This window comes from Carya illinoinensis, chromosome 6, assembly GCF_018687715.1.
Source record: "Carya illinoinensis cultivar Pawnee chromosome 6, C.illinoinensisPawnee_v1, whole genome shotgun sequence".
NCBI lineage: Eukaryota > Viridiplantae > Streptophyta > Magnoliopsida > Fagales > Juglandaceae > Carya > Carya illinoinensis.
In genome coordinates this window covers 35,516,699-35,528,407 of record NC_056757.1, presented here as the reverse complement: position 1 = coordinate 35,528,407, position 11,709 = coordinate 35,516,699, and the positions used below count along the sequence as shown (strand labels likewise).

Sequence of the window (11,709 nt, the reverse complement as noted above, 5' to 3'; positions counted from 1 at the left end):
TTTACTAGAGTTAAATAGAAATGCATTAAAGCTCTTGACGCCGAATAGCAGATATTGGTAACACATCATAAGGGTCAATAGCAAAGCACATCAATACTACTAATACCATGATAACAATATCTTCTAGCCACTTTATGTTGTAGTGACATTGTTCTGAATTAGTGTGGCGTGCTGTGCAAACTTCAGTGTGTTTAATTTTCCCTTTGAAGAGTTGCAGGAATATCAAAACCCATGATAACAAATACCAAATTACCATAGACAATAAATAAAATACCTAAAACTCAAGGATAGAGCAGAGCACTTCAAAAACAAGTTAAACAAAAAACACTATAACTACAATTCTAAGAAACCCATCTTCATGGAGACATAGCAAATCAGCCAACACCAATTGGCGTATAGCAGAACGAGGATGGATTGAAGTATAGTGCTCTGGCAAAATCAATGCAGTAATGCCTACATTGAAAATTCAAGTGGAAACGCTTCAAAAGAAAAACTCATAACGAGAACCCAAGAACCAACCATTCACCGCATATATTATATAACATTGAAGCTCACAAAAAGTTTGGATGCAACTTTGAGGGTAATCATCGACAAATTAAATCACATATCCAATCAAATAATCTCCCCACAAAAATAATATTAATAGAGAAAAATGTTATGATGACAAATATTATATATGAAGTTGGAATAGTTATATACCTTAAGACTTTATGGCAGATCTTAGTGGCAAGATCATGCATGAAAAATTTTATGACAACTAGTTCTTAAGGCTATAATAACTGATAACGTTAATCAATTTAAGTTTAATGACTCTTCAGATAAAGAATATCAATTTGTTGTTTCCCCAAAATATGTCACCAATGATGACTTGATACTTGTTAGACTCAAATGGTCCAATTGTAGGGCACAAAAGATTTTAGAAAATTGCAAGGCACAAAAGCACAACCCAACGGCTTGACATGATTTGTGGGATTCAATGGAGTGATAAGGAGTCCCAAAACTGTCAAAGAGATAAGGATGATAAATTTCACAAATCATGCTATATTGATGGAGAGACGTTGAAGGGTGAAGGAGTTTCAATGACAACAAATTCAACTCAAAATGGTAGTTCAACAAGATAAGGATTCATTCTGATGATCTTGGCCGAGCTGCTGGGTTGTGCGAATACAACTTATAATTTAAAAACCCAGTTTGACCGAGTTTTTGGTGAAAGAGGTCGGGCTATTATGAATCCGGGTTCCAAAATTCAGTACCCCTGGCCTCCGCCACTCCTCTTTTGGGCACTGCTGGAAAATATATGCAGCCAACTCATTCTCACCTATATTCAGGGCCAATCTTTAATGTTTTTAATGCTTGCTGTTGTTGTATTTATTGAGATATGGATATCAACTGACCAAGTCATGATCAACAATAACTTTTTTAATTTGTTTTAGAATAAATATAATATGTTTAAAAGTATTTTAATTTAAATATATAGTTATCAAATAATAAATAATATTTTAATAATAAAACTTATATGTATTGATGATCAATTGATCATCACCGACAGTTGTGAAGGTGGGGTTCACTTTCTACAATTATTCAACAAGTCTTATCCTTTTATCTATCAATTAGAAGATTTTTTTCTATATATAGATCGATTTTTCGTGGATGAGGTTTTGACACTTTTTGCTCCTTTTGATTTTCATCCTTTACCTTCAGAGAACGCTATATATAGAACATGTATACAAATCAATCAAATATAGAATAATGTTTACAAAAATAAAGATGGCAATACATTTTCTCAAGAGTTTAATTATGTGATGTTTGAAAACATGTTTCATTTCATTTTATTTTCTTCTCAAATAATATTTTAAATATAAACTCTTTCAAATTAATCATTGCATGTTTTAAAAATAAAAACTTATAAAAAGATATAAATTTTATTGTTTATTTTATATATTAATAATATGAACAATAATAAATATTATATAATCCACTTTATATGTTTTTTTCTTTCTTAATAAATCAAATTTAAAAAGATTTTTTTTTTTGTAAACGTAAGAAAAGGAGAGAAATTTCTTTTAAATTAGAACAGCTATCGCTTCAACTTTCTAATTATTTAGTCCGTACCGCAGCGGTGCACCTTCTAGATCTTATCTATTTTTATCCTTAATTTTTGTAAATTTGAAATAATAAATACAGTTATAAAATATGGCAAATGTCATCGTAATTTAAAAAAAAAAATGATATTATATTTTTTAAGTTTGTTTGCGTAAATCTAGGTAAGCGCAATTTCACTTGTGAAACTAGAGGCAGCACACCTTTAAAATTATAAGACAAGTAATAGAAATGTCAACGATAGTTAGGTCTTGATAGTATGTTCTTATTTTTTGTTTTTTAATTAGTGATTAAAAATATATTTTTAATAATATTATAAATTTATTTTAAAATATTTAAAGATGTTTAAAAATACACTAAAAAAGCAAAAAAATAATATAGTTAAAATATAGTTAAATGTTTGATCTACTATCCTTCGATCATGTGAAGATTACCCACACTAGGCATTCTACATACATTATAATAAGCTATAATATTAAAACAAATTATTAATTAAAAGATTAGCCAAACTATTGTACGTCCCTCCCATTGGGCATTAAAGTCAATGTAATAAAAAAAAAATTGTACGGGACACCACACCACTTATTCTTGTATCTCTAATTTAATTTCAATGAATATTAAAACAAATTATTAATTAAAAGATAAGCCAAACTACTAATATTATTTACTACTCATGTAGTGGTGATATCTCCGCAATCAGGGCGTGAACTATGAACTATGAACTCGGTTCTAGTATTTATAATTTAGACGTTAAGAAGAATAAAGCTTTGGAGTAAGCTACAATATTGTTATACACCTACTACGAAAATAATTATAAATATAAACTCAACTAGCATGGCCAGGGTCATGAACAACGACTTCAATTTTTTACGAGTTTAAAGCAATTCCACTTCTTGGTCCATTCAAATTGCAGTCTGGAATATCTCAAACCCTGCCTCCTTCCTAGCTCCGATCATGGTTGGCTTCAACTTCATGATGAAAATCAAACATTTCCTGTTTCCAAATCCCCCCGTCCTCTTTTATCTCTTAATGCTCTCCAATCTCTTCTCACTTGTATTCCTTTCACTACAAAAAATTTAATTTTTAGGGATGAAATTTGTTAGGGAAGAAATAAATTTCGTCTCTAAAAATACTTTTCAGAGACGAAATTTAAATTTCATCTCAAAACATGGAGAATCTTATAAATCTATTTGAACTAATACATATTAGTTCGAACCGGAGATTCTGGGACGAATTAGATCTTCTCCAAAAATCTAAACCGTTCGAACTAATAAAATTTAATTCGAACAGAAAATTAATCTATTCGAATGCAAAATAATTGGTTCCAATGAGTATTACCTTGTTCGAACGGTATTATTTAATTGAAAAGATATATTATTAAAATTGTAATAATACATATTTTTTATATTAATTTTTTATCATTTTCAAAGTAAATAAAAATGTCTATATATTATATATTATAATTTCCAATGAATTAAAATATTTACGAATTCATAAATTAATTTTATGTAATTAATTTAAAAATATTTTAGTTAAATAAATATTACTTTAAAGATAGTGTCATTTTTTCAATTATCATGAATATTAAGTATAATGAGAAGAAAATATAATTAACAATAAAGAGGCTAGCAAACATTAAAAATAAAAACCATACATTAATTACATCCCAAAAAGAGTTAGACGTTCTATACAACATAAAAAAAGTAAAATAATAACTAACAAGATCTATTTATTAAGTAAATCAAAATTCTCCTGTAAGGTATGTAGGCGTCCTTCCAGGTCCTTAAACTTCTCCATGATAGACTGAATGAAGTCTCTCAATATAAATAAAAATAAGGGATGCCAAATATCATCTTTAGTTCGAATGATTAAAATTCAATTCGAATGGTCAAAAATTTCATTCGAATGACGTTAAAGTCCATTTGAATGGAATTTAAAGTCATTCGAATGACCATAAAATTCATTCGAATGACCTCATAAAATTCCATTCAAATGAGCCCAAATTCCATTCGAATGAACTTCTATTTCATTCGAATGACAATAAATTCCATTCGAATGGCCTTGAATTTCATTCGAATGGAATTTAGGCTCATTCGAACGGATGAGCCAAACAGACATGGCTGAGTCGACTTAATCCCGAATCTACAAACTAGTTTTTCACCATAATCTAAGATTTTAATCAGTAGAAATGATTTAGGAGTAAAGCCCCATCATTTCTACTGATTACTTTTGTATCATTTGGCCTCAAAACAACAAAATGGGGTCGGAGAAGAAACTATATCGCGGCATATATAACATAATTTCGTTCGAACGGAAATGGTATAAGTTCGAACGGAAAAGGTATAAGTTCGAATGAATTATATAATAATTCATAAAAAATATATATAAGTACAAGAGGTAAAACAATACGTTTTATATTACTAATACTAGTATATAATACTAATATTAGTGTTGTCCAGATGACTAACACAAGAGGGGGGTGAATTGAGTTGTATTAAAAAAAAATAACAATTATAAATCAAATATACAATATAAAATATAAACAAAATACGAAATAGTAATAAATATAAAGAGTAAGGGTAAGAGAGAGGCAAACTCAGTATGTTAACGAGATTCGGCCCCACTGCCTACGTTCTCACCTCAAGCTACCCCTTGAGGATTCCCAAATTCACTATTCAACCTCATTCAGGTGGAGATAGAAACTTATTACACCTTTGAACAACACCGCTACAAAGGATCCGTGTAGAACACCCTCTACATTTGCAATCACCTTACACGTGGTGATTTAACTATTCCTTGTATAGAACACTTTCTACACTCACAAGGGTTATACACACCCTTTTACTGATACAAGAGCTAATAGTGGGTAGGTTATCAGAAAACACTCCTCAATAAGTGAAATAAGAACAATACAGCGCAAACAATATTTCTTTCAAAATGAACAAGGATTAAGGCTCAATGCTTAGAGAATAGAGAATGAAAGCTTTGAATGAATGTTGTATGCTCTGGATGTTATAAATGTGAAGCTCTCAAATGATCTATTTATAGGCATATGAGACTTCATATTCAAATTTAAAAAGATTCATATGTCAAAGACAACATCATTCACTTTTTCAAAAAATTCAAATAAAAGGTTCTTCTTTTTCAATTATCAAAGACAACATCATTCATTTTTCAAAAACTTCAAACTTAATCTTTTACTTTTGACATATGACAAAAGGAGCACAGTTTACTTTTCAAAAAATTCAAACCTAATCTTTTACTTTTTGCATATGGCAAAAAGAGCACACTTTACTTTTCAAATTTTTCAAACAAAATCATTTACCTTTTGCATAAGTAAAAAAAAAAGCATCAATCACTTTTGAAAATATTCAAATAATACATGCACATGTGAAAGATGACAATCAATCATCTTTAATATTTTCAAAGTTCAACCCTTTAATCAAGGCATGCACATGTGAAAGATGACTATCAATCATCTTTCAAAATTTTTAAATTTAATTTTCAAAATATTCATGCACATGTGGAAAATGTATTTTAATGCTTTATGATAAAATATTAATTTTAAGCCTTAATCCTAATTTCAAATTTTTAAGAGATTTACAACATTACTCTATGACTTTAATGTGAACTTGTTCCCTTCTTGCTCATGCTTGATTCCTTGATGTGCTTGACTCCATTATGTAGACAACTTGACCTTGAGACTCTTTTATTCTTTGAATTCATTTGTTATCATCAAAATCCATGTGTAGATATATAATTACACAAATCTTGAAACCTTAGATTCAACAATTAGTACTAATAAAAAATTTCTGGACTAGTATATATAATATATATTAGATATCTATATTATATAGTATAGAGTATTTAATTAGTTACTTATATATATTGTAAGTAACTAGTATATATATAATAGTATATATATTATGCATTAGATGAGTATAAAATAGTATTGTGTAAAGCATTGCATTATAAAGTAATATACTAAGTATATAGTAAAACATTGCATTAAATATAAGTATAAAATACATATATCTAATATATTTAGTTTGTATATTAGTAATAAACCAAGTACTTAGAATATATTATAAAGTATTATAGTACTGTTAGTTTTCATATATTTATGCTATCTATACTATAATATCACTTAGTATTATACTATTAGTGATACTTAGTATTATACTTATAGTAATACTAATTATAAGTATAACACTATTAGTGATACTAAATAAAATATTATACTATTAGTAATACTTAATATTATAGATTGGTAATAAACTTAGTATTATGCTATTAGTGGCACTTAGTATTATATAGTGTATATAATTTTTACATATACTAATAATAATATTGAAAATATTATGTGTATATTTATATATTTCTAGAATTATCTGTTCGAACGAATATAAAAGAGTTCGAATAGAGATAAAGTATGTTTAAACGAATTTTTTTTGTTTGGAGGGAAAATTCGCTCCAAATTATTGGTATATGTTGGACAATATTCCATTTTTTTTGTTCGAATGCTTATATTATTAGTTCGAACGGGAAAATATTGTGGGAAAAATTAGCGATTTTTTGAATTTTCGCATTCGAAATTCTAAAAAATCCGTTCGAACGTAAATTCACATATAATTAACCCGATCATTTCACTTTATTTTCACTTGGATTGAAGTTTGAGAGAGGGAGAGAGAGTGTGATAGAGGCTTTGAGAGAGTGTTGTAGAGAGAGAGAGTTTGAAAGAAGTGAGAGAGAAGATATTATTGAGAGAGAAAAGACAAGGACAAGAGGTAATATGTTTTTTTTTTTGTTATTTTTCATTCTGATTTCGTTTACAAGTATCTTGATATTTGTTGCATTTATTTGTTGGGATAGAACAATGGTTTAATGTGTTTTATGCATATATAGGTATTGTGGATTGATATTTTTATTGGATTGCAAAAATTAGAGGTAAGTTTTTATAGTTTTCTAAATTATTTAATAATCATATTTAGGGATAATCATATAGTTTTCAATGTATTGTATTGAAATATGCTGCAGTGTATGTGAAAATTGTGTTTTGTGGTTCAGTTTTTTGCTCTGTTTTGTGACTGGTTTCTGGCTTGGTCCTATTTGAACACTCTGAATACCGTTCGAATTGAATTTCTCTGTTTGAACAGAATCTGACTCGACCAAAATTCCGTTCAAACATTTTGAGAGTTTGTTCGAACAGTACCAATTAAATAGATATTTATAATGTAATTATAAAATGCAATTATAATGTATAATTGTAAATATTTAAGTTCTGTAATTAAATAGATTAATACTTAAAATCTAATTATACATTATTTAGTTAAAGAATTATAATGTATTAGTGAAAATATTTAAGTACTCTAATTAAATAGATTAATACTCTAAATATTCTTATAAAATATTTAATTAAGTAATTACAATGAATTATTGAAAATATTTCAGTACTCTAATTAAATAGATTAATTAGTTAAAATATAATTATAAAATAATTAATTAAAAAATTATAATTAAATATTTGAAAATATTTAAGTACTCTAATTAAGATGATTAACATGATGGAATATACTTATACAATATTTAATTAAAGAATTATAATGTATAATTAATAATATTTAAGTATTCTAATTAAATAGATTAATACTTCATTTTATAAATTTATTATAATTTCAAACAGATATGCCTCCTAAACGCAAAAGAACACGTGAGCCATCCCCACCACTTACTAACTCCCCGTGTGATTCACCTGCCAACAATGGTGGGCCAATATCACCAGAACCAGAACAAGATATTTTATTACTATATATCTTTTAAATAAAATAATTTAATTAAAATATATGTTTTAATTTTTGTATATATAGCTGTTGTAAACCAGCGCCGAGTTAGAGACATTATGAGGGGTGTCTGCATAGAGAAAGTAAGGACAGTGGGTAAATATATTTTTTTAAGTTTAAGTTTATTAATTCCATTGTCTAAATATATTTTTGTTACCTATACTAATTTTAATGTTTTTCTTTTTGTAGGACAATATGATATCTCTTAAAGATACTGCTGCAGATCCATCTGATGAATCATCTGTCAACGATGCTCTAATCTTTTCTCAAGTTCTTGGATCACGTTCTGGATATTTGAGGGGATTAGGAAGTTGCATGAAGCCATCCTCAACATGGTCATCCTCTTCTAAAGCCAGATCGAGTGACGACAAGACTAAGAGGTTAGAGGAAGCTGCACTTGAGATAGAACGATTGAGGTCGAAGGAAAAAGAGTTGTTGACCCGATTAGATCAAGCAGCAGATTTAGAGGCAAGATTAGAAGAGATGCTATAATTAAATAACCAAAAAATGTTTGAACAATTCCAGTCAATGATGTCCCAAAACCCTATGCCACCACTACCACCACAATCATAATTCATTTAATTTTTTTAATTGCCTTTATTTATGATGTTTGTAAACATTTGAACAATTGATGTATATATATTACAATTTGTATTAGTATGTTCTTTTTAATTAAATTTCATTTTGTTTGATCAATACCGTTCGAACTTCAAATAACCTGTTCGAATGGTAAATTATCATTTATGCATACATTTGAACAAAAACATATCCATTCGAACAAAAAAAAAACCCATTCGAACGTATTGGGAAATACAATCCATGCGTTCGTTCGAACAATTAAATACTCATTCGAATAACGTTATTTTTCAATACTCCGTTCAAACAGAAGATTTTCGTAATAGATTGTCTGTTCGAACAGTTAATATTTTTCTTCGAATAAAAGTCACTTAAAATGTGTTGGTTCAAATTAACATTTTATGTTGTTCGAACAAAAATTTTTTCATTCGAACTTGATTCTGAGACGACATTTTTTTGTCTAAAAAAAAAATTCCGTTCTAATGGTTTCGACTGGTTCGACCCAATTTCATCCCTAAAAATACTTTTTGGAGACGAAAATCAATTTTTGTCTCCGAAAAGTTTTTGAGACAAAATAGAGACAAAAAATTTTTGTCTCCAAAAACTTCTAGGGATGAAATTCAGATTTTTTAAAACAAAATTTTTTGTCTCAAAAAACCAATTCTCTTGTAGTGCTTTTACAAGTACTAAATCCTTCAACTTCGCCGGTTTCAATTCTCAAGATAACAACATATCATATGAGAGAGCTTTTGCCGAATTTGAAGTTATCCAACTCACCAACAACCGGGACACAAATTTGACAGTGGGTCGCGCCACATATCACAGTCTAATGCACCTTTGGGACAATGCCTCAACAAACCTCGTCGATTTCACTACCCATTTTTCTTTCGTCATCAATGCCCAAGGTAAAACTGAATATGGAGATGGGCTTGCATTCTTCCTAGCATCTCATGGTTCAAAGATTCTTGATAACGTCACTGAGGGGAGCTCCATGGGTCTTGCTCCCTATGGCCAGTCGCTAAATCAGTCAAAAAAATCAATTTGTCGTCGTGGAGTTCGATATCTTTGAAAATGGTTGGGATCCGCCGGGGGAACATGTTGGTATTGACATCAATTCCGTGAAGTCTGTTGCCAATGCGTCGTGGTGGAGTAGTATCTCAATTAGGGAAGGGAAAAAAAATGAAGCTTGGATTAGTTAAAATTCTACCCGTGATAATTTAAGTGTTGTCTTTACTAGTTTAGATCAAAACGATGTTACTATAAGACAATTTATTTCTGGAATTGTTGACTTGAGAGATTACCTGCCCGAACGGGTTACCATTGGATTCTCAGCCGCAACAGGAGGTAACTCTGCAATGCATACTATTTACTCATGGGATTTCAACTCCAGTTTGGAAATTGATGATGCCAACACTAACAAAACAGTGGCAGGTGCTCCATCTCCAAGCCCCATTCTAACCCCTAAACCGAGGGGAAACAACAAGTTAGGATTAGACGTGGGTTTGGGTGCTAGTGGATTGTTTTTGGTTGCTGGGCTGGGTTTGGTTCTGTTGCTCTTGTGGAAGAGGAGTGGGAGGGATAAAGAAGATGATTGTGCCTTTGCTGAGTACATGGACGGCGAATTCCAAAAGGGAACAGGGCCAAAAAGGTTCTCATTCAGGGAATTAGCTCGTGCCACGAATAATTTTAGGGATGAGGAAAAGTTAGGCCAGGGAGGATTTGGTGGCGTTTATAAAGGATTTTTAAGAGACTCAAATATCTTCGTTGCTATTAAGAGGGTATCAAAAGGGTCTAAGCAGGGGATAAAGGAGTATGCAGCAGAAGTAAAAATCATCAGTCGATTGAGACATAGGAATTTGGTGCAACTCCTTGGTTGGTGCCATGAAAGAAGAGAACTCCTACTTGTTTATGAGTTCATGCCGAATTGAAGCTTAGATTCTCATCTTTTTAAAGAAGAAAGGTTGTTGATATGGGAAGCGAGGTACAAAATAGCTCAAGGCTTGGCATCTTCCTTGCTTTACCTGCACGAAGGATGGGAATAGTGTGTGGTGCATAGGGACATAAAATCTAGCAACATTATGCTTGATTCAAACTTCAATGCTGGACTTGGGGATTTTGGCCTAGCTAGGCTTGTGGACCATGCCAAAGGGTCGGTCACAAACTACTGTTTTGGCTAGCACCTTTGGGTACATGGCTCCTGAATGTGTCACCACTGGCAAGGCGAGCAAGGAATCAGATGTGTATAGTTTTGAAATTGTAGCTTTGGAGATAGCTTGTGAAAGGAAACCAATCAATCCCAAGGCCCTTGAAGGTCAAGTTGTCTTGGTGGAGTGGGTTTGGGAGCTTTATGGAAAAGGAAAGGTGCTTGGAGCAGTTGACCCAAGGTTGGGCAAAGACTTTGATGGGGAGCAAATAGAGCACTTGATAATTGTTGGGATGTGGTGTGCTCACCCTGATCGTAACCTTAGGCCTTCAATTAATCAAGCAATTCATGTTTTAAACTTTGAAGCTCCATTGCCTATTCTCCCCTCAAGTATTCCCGGGCTAACATATCTTCCTCCAACAGTGAATAGATCTTCAATGCCACTGTTGAAGTCTGATGCTGCTACCAGTTCCAAGAGCAGTGAAATCCAATATTCAATCCATAGTCAGAACACTTTCCACACAATTCACCTCATCTTCTAGTGCAGAGGCATCACGTCTGCATTCGTGCTAAGTTGGTTAGAGGTAAATTAACATGTATTTTGAGATTCTAAATCATTGATTAGCTGTTCAATTTTCTCCTTGTACTTTTTTTTTTCACTTCAGCTTACATCTAAACTATAAAGATACATGTCATGTGCTTTCTACATGTGATTTGCATTTTATATTGTACTTGTACAAACAACCTAATAGCCCCAAACTGCGCAGCTAAGATGGATTTGACATCGTTTCAAGGGAAAGAATGTGTTATTATATCATTCCATCATTAGTAAGAGCATAATTTTTTTTTTTTAATTTTATGAAGTACTTTTAGTATTAGCTTCAGCATTTTATCTATGTAAACCATTGGAAGTCTCATCAAGTCAGCTTTACATACGTGGTCATAGAGCGGAAATGAATACTAAATCAGTGCTCAGCCCAAACAGGCGAAGACTACCCAATTGAATATACCGCAAATTGTTGCGATCGATATTGGGATGATCTCCTAAAA

The 11,709-nt window shown here is 30.9% G+C and overlaps 1 pseudogene; it reads left to right on the top strand.

Moving 5' to 3' along the window:
- The first annotated feature begins 8,892 nt into the window (after positions 1–8,892).
- On the top strand, positions 8,893–11,232 carry LOC122312817 (annotated as a pseudogene).
- Positions 11,233–11,709: the final 477 nt, after the last annotated feature.